Genomic DNA, 5,530 nt, shown 5'->3' on the forward strand with positions numbered 1-5,530 from the left:
AAAAAAAAAAAAAAAAAAAAAAAAAGGTCGTGGAAAAATACAATTACAAAATACAGGGTGGCCAGTCAGCTCAGTTGGTTAGAGCATGGTGCTGATAACAACAAAGTCAAGGGATTAGATGCCTGTACCAGCCAGCTGCCAAAAAAAGGATAATATGAATCTTTCCATGAACTTCTTGTATACGCTCATATTCTGATGGAAGACACAAGACCTCCAGGTCAAAGATATAGATGGCTTATGACAGCAAAAACAGCAGCCAGAGTAGTGTCTTCCATTGGTTCCCCACGTCCAATACCCCAAGGGTGATATGAGGGCCAGATGCTACTGCACATGCAGTGGGGTGTTCCACAGGAGAGGAAGCCTGAAATGAGGAGACTGAGCTTTCAGACAAGATAAGGCATGTTCAGGCTGGCATGGCCTTAGACAAACTGAGCTTTCGTAAGACTGCTGGCATGTTTGCCCACTCTCACCTCCCAGTAGGGACATTACCTATCACCCTGGAATGTAAATAATCTCTGGGAGACAGGGGGTAGGTTTATTACCCCGAGACCTTTCTGAGGAGCTATATCTCTAAATCTCTTCGGAGGGATACACTAGCTTCCAGTGCTGTTAGTTATTCAATTATGAGTATGTCCTTTGCTCTGGAGGCCTGGACCCTGCAGGAACATGAGAGGACTCACGGAGAATTGTCTCTCAGCACTACAAATCAATAAGAAAAAGATCAGCAACCTATGGAAAAATGGGCAAGGGATATAACTAGAGAGTTCACAGAAAAGGAACTATAAGTGGTCATCAAACATATGAAAAGATACCACAGAGCCTCACTCATAATACAAGAAATACAAATTAAAATTGCACTCTGATACCACTTCTCACCTATCGAATTGGCAAAGATAAAATATTTGGGGGCCAGCTTGTGGCTCACTTGGGAGAGCGTGGTGCTGGTAACACCAAGTCAAGGCTTAAGATCTCCTTACTGGTCATCTTTAAAACATAAATAAATAAATAAAACATTTTGCTACCACTCTGTTGTGGAGGCTGCAGGGAACAATCCCTGGCAGACATGAGGTGGGAGGGGAGAGGACGTCAGTGGGCACAGCCCCTGCAGAAGGCAAAATGGTCACGAATAAACAGAATCATTGACCCACCTAATTCATTTCTGGGAATTTGCTTCACAGATAATCATGACTGCAAATGAGTTGCTGTGTAAAGCAAAGTTATCCTTTGAAGTATTGTTTGTGATAGCAAAAGATTGGAGATAAGTATTTATCGAATATGAGTAAATAATGGTATTGTGTAGATTGAAATATTCTGTGCATTGACATATGCAGCCATAAGAATGAAGAACTCTCCATGTACTGCAACAAAATAATCACCAAAGTATATTTGAAATATAATGTGAAAAAGCAGTGTGCAAAATACTGGTTTTTTTAAAAAGGAGCTTATTTGCTAGTGTATCCATAGAATGTCTCTAGAAGGACACATAGAAAGAGAAAATCTCTGGAAGGAAGCTAGAAACACTCCAGAAAGGAGACTTTTCAGTCTGTACCTTTTATAAATTTTAAATCAGGTGAATACATTATCTATGTATTAAATAAACTCCATTTAAAAAAATACGGAGCCCCATACCACACCTGTTGAATCACATTGTGCAGCATTTTATTTTACATCTTATCTTTTTGGTGGCTGGCCGGTACAGGGAACCAAACCCTTGATCTTGGTGTTACAAACCTGCACTCTAACCAGTTGAGCTACCGGCCAGACTGTCTAGCATTTTAAAAGACCCTCTGGGGATTCTCGTGCCTGCTAGGGGTTGAGGAACCACAATTGTAAAGACTGGCTTTTTACTCTGGGAGAGATGGGAAATCACTGGAAGATCTGATTTCACTCCAGCTAGTGTGTTGAGAAAGACTAGATGGGCAAGTTTGGAAGCAGAGAAATCAGTTAGAAGGCTGTTGAAATAAAGCAGTCAAGAGCTGGGGGAGGCTTGAATCAGGGTGGTAGCCAAATAGGTAGTGAAAAGTGAGCAAATTCTGGATATAGTTTGAAGGTAGGGCCTACAGGATTTGCTAATAAACTGGACATGGAATGTGAGTGAAAGACAAGTTAAAGATGAGTCCAAGGTTTTGGCCTGAGCAACTGGAAAGATGCAGTTGTTATTCATTTTATTGAGATAGCAAAAGCTATAGTTATAGGAAGAATAAATTTTGGGGTATAACCAAAAGCTTGGTTTGGGTCATGGAGATGTTGGGTAGGTGGCTGGATATGTGGACCTGGGTTACAAGGGAGAAGTCTTGGCTCTTGATAAAAATGTGGGAGTCATTGTAGTTCTAATTATCAGAATCATTCCTTTGTCTTCTTCTGAACAATTACACATTACCAAATAAAGCTGTATAAGAAACCATGCCAAAATTTAGTGGCTTAACATAACAACCATTTGTTTAAGATTTTGTGGGTCAGCAGTTTAGGCTGAGTTTAGTTGGGCAGTTCTTGTCTTGTATCATTTTGGACAGACTTTCTCATGCCTCTGCTTTCAATTGGCAGGTCAACTGGCTACTGTAGTCCTCAGAATGGAATGACTCGTCTCCTCTCCTTGGTGTCATCTTCCAGCAGCTAGCCCAGGACTGTTCTGCCAGTGGAGGCAGTGCTTAGAGAGAGTAGAAGTGCTCAAGGTATCTTGAAGCCTAGACTTGTAACTGTCACATTGACACTTCTGTCACATTCTCACAGTCAAAACAAGTCACAAGGCTGGTGGTGAAGGGGTGGGAAGTAGATTTCACGCCTCAGTGGGAGGAGCTACAAAGTCACATTGCAAGTGGCAGGGACACAGGGAGGCTGCTGTTAGGGCCACCACTGCAACCAATTTACCACATGCTCCCAAACTCTGAAACATTTTCAAGCTGCCTGTGATTGGTAAAATGAGAGAGGTGAGGTTGGCCTGATATTCGGCTTCAGCTAGAACCAGAATCTCAATGGGAGGGAGGCAGGATCCGAGAATGTAACAAGACAGAGTGACGGTGAGAAAACAGAATGAGGGCCCCAGCATGTAGAGAAGGAAAACAATACAGGCATCCATGTCATGAGGCCTCGAGAGAGATCATCAAGTCGCAAGGTTAGAAGGCCCTATCTATATACCATCCATGCTTTCAAGCAGCCCCTGGCCTCTACAGGGGATACATGAAGAGCATTCCAGAATGGTATCCATCTTTGCCTCATGAATCATTCCAAAAGACCTTGTTCACAAGCAAGTCATGTCAGCGCCTGATAGCTGTGGTGGTAGTTAGGAAACTCTTCATTTTTTCTGTCCTAAATCTGTATTTCTGAAGTGTTCTAAACCTGGATCATCTTAGCTCCTCTCAGGAGGGAGAAGAAAAATAGCCTTAAATGTTCTCAGCAAAGACTGTGAAGACTTCTCCCTCTCACCCTTGGAGGACCTAAGTCAATCCCATATTCCCTCATTCCATATTGGGGAAGCAGCTCTCTAATAGCTTATTGAGAAGTTACGTTTCTTTTAAAGACTTTGTATAAAATATCCTTATTTTCCCCTTTCACTTGATTATTTGTCTAAACACGGAATTCTAGATTAGGAATACTAATGCTCCATTGTCATCCAGCTTCAAGTATTGCTGCTGGGAAGTTTAATGTTACTCCAATAGTCAATTCTTTGCCTGTGACTGGATTTTTTCCCCCTCTTTGGAAGCTTTTAGAATCTTCTGTTTGTTTCTGATGTCCTGAAGCTTCATAACATTGTGCTTTGGTATGTGCCTTTTAAATTTTCCTGTGACAGACACTTGGTCAGTCATTTCAAGTTGGAAGCATGTTTTTCCTTTCTTGGAAATTTTCTTGAATTTTTTATTTTTTCTCCTTTACAATCTGGGCATCACACAGGTATCAGTGCCACCAAGGAAGCCAGTTTATGTACCAGGCATCAGGAGGCTAACACATGACTAGCACAGTCATGCTTCTCTCAGCATGCAATCTCTGCTTCTGTTTCATGAATCGAATAGGAAGAGACCACCTGGTTAGTGTGTGGCTGTGTGCTGAGGGTCTGCAGGTTACACTGGGGAGTGTAGTAAATAAAGTACACATGGAAGCTTCTGGGGTTTATGAAAATTGGAATACCTTCCTCATATTTGCACCATGTTTTATAGATTGATTTTTTACATAATTTGTTTAATTTAAGATGGGTCAGAATTGTAAAAGACCTTTCTTGGCTGCCTCCATAAAGTGAGCCTGGATAAGCAAACTGGAAGATTAGAGTTCATAAGTTACCAGTTCTGGAGAAGACAATCTCTGCTCCTTGTGTGAAAAGACTGTCTTCTTACTGATTGTCTTTTTGCCCTGAGAATATGTCTGCATTCCTGTTTCTCAGTGTTCTACATTGTCACCGTAGGCTGTGTATTGTTGTGCAAGCCAGCAAGGCACAGAAGGAGGGTGTGTTGTTATATAATGGCATGGTGCGTTGCTGGGCACAAAGCCCAAATCCTGTCACCTACCCTATATGCACCTTATTACACAGTGACATTTTCCTGCAATATCCTGTAACATTAGAGTTTCTTTTTCTTTCTTAGATTTCTTTAAAACATTTAACTTCTTTTTTTTTTCCTTTTTGTCTTTTTTCGTGACCAGTAACGGGATCGCAACCCTCGGTGTCGCGCCCGTACCGCGACCGGCAACAGGATCGCAACCCTCGGTGTTGCGCCCGCACTGCACTCAACCAGTGAGCGGACCGGTCTCTATATGGGATCCGAACCCTCAGCAGGAGCGCCACCGCGCTCCCAAGCGCCGCACTCTACCGAGTGCACCACCGGGCCGGCCCTAGACATAACTTCTTAAAAAATCTGAAAGTAGCTATCCTTCCAGGTTATAGCAGGAGGTTAGGCATAAGAAGAAAAAAAGCTTTAATCCTCCCCCCCCATTGTTTTGTTCTTCATTTATTTAATAGCAATGTCGACTTTAATCTGAATATACTACAAGGTCTGGGAGCACTGCAGGAGTCTGAAACCAGTAGTACTGTCATTAAATTGCCACTTTAAATCCACTTCCCGAGCTGCTAACACTCCTTCCATATTTCCACCCCTTGGGCAAAATACAAGTTTCTGAACTCTTGAACAGTCGACTTTAATTAGCATGCTCTCTCTTTTTTCCAATAATCTTCTAAACTATTAGAGAAAAATCTCACCTTGCATCGTTCTGACTCTAGTCCAGTGCTTTCCAAACTATGTATGGTAAAGGGCTGGTTTTCTTTAAATTTTCAATCTGTTCTGGACTGCTAAGTTTCCTTTATTTTTTTTTTTTTTGGTTTATTCATTTAATTTTAGTTTTATTGTTTTGTTTTTTCTTTTTGTTTGTTTTGTGTGTGTGTGTGTTTTATATGGACTGCTAACTTTTGTAAAATACAATAAACACGAATTACTAGAAATGTGAGTTGGAAATAAAAACACAGGGCCAAGCCCGTGGCGCACTTGGGAGAATGCAGCGCTGGGAGCGCAGCGACGCTCCCGCTGCAGGTTCGGATCCTATATAGGAA

The sequence above is a fragment of the Galeopterus variegatus genome, unplaced genomic scaffold (assembly GCF_000696425.1).
Source record: "Galeopterus variegatus unplaced genomic scaffold, G_variegatus-3.0.2 Scaffold662, whole genome shotgun sequence".
NCBI lineage: Eukaryota > Metazoa > Chordata > Mammalia > Dermoptera > Cynocephalidae > Galeopterus > Galeopterus variegatus.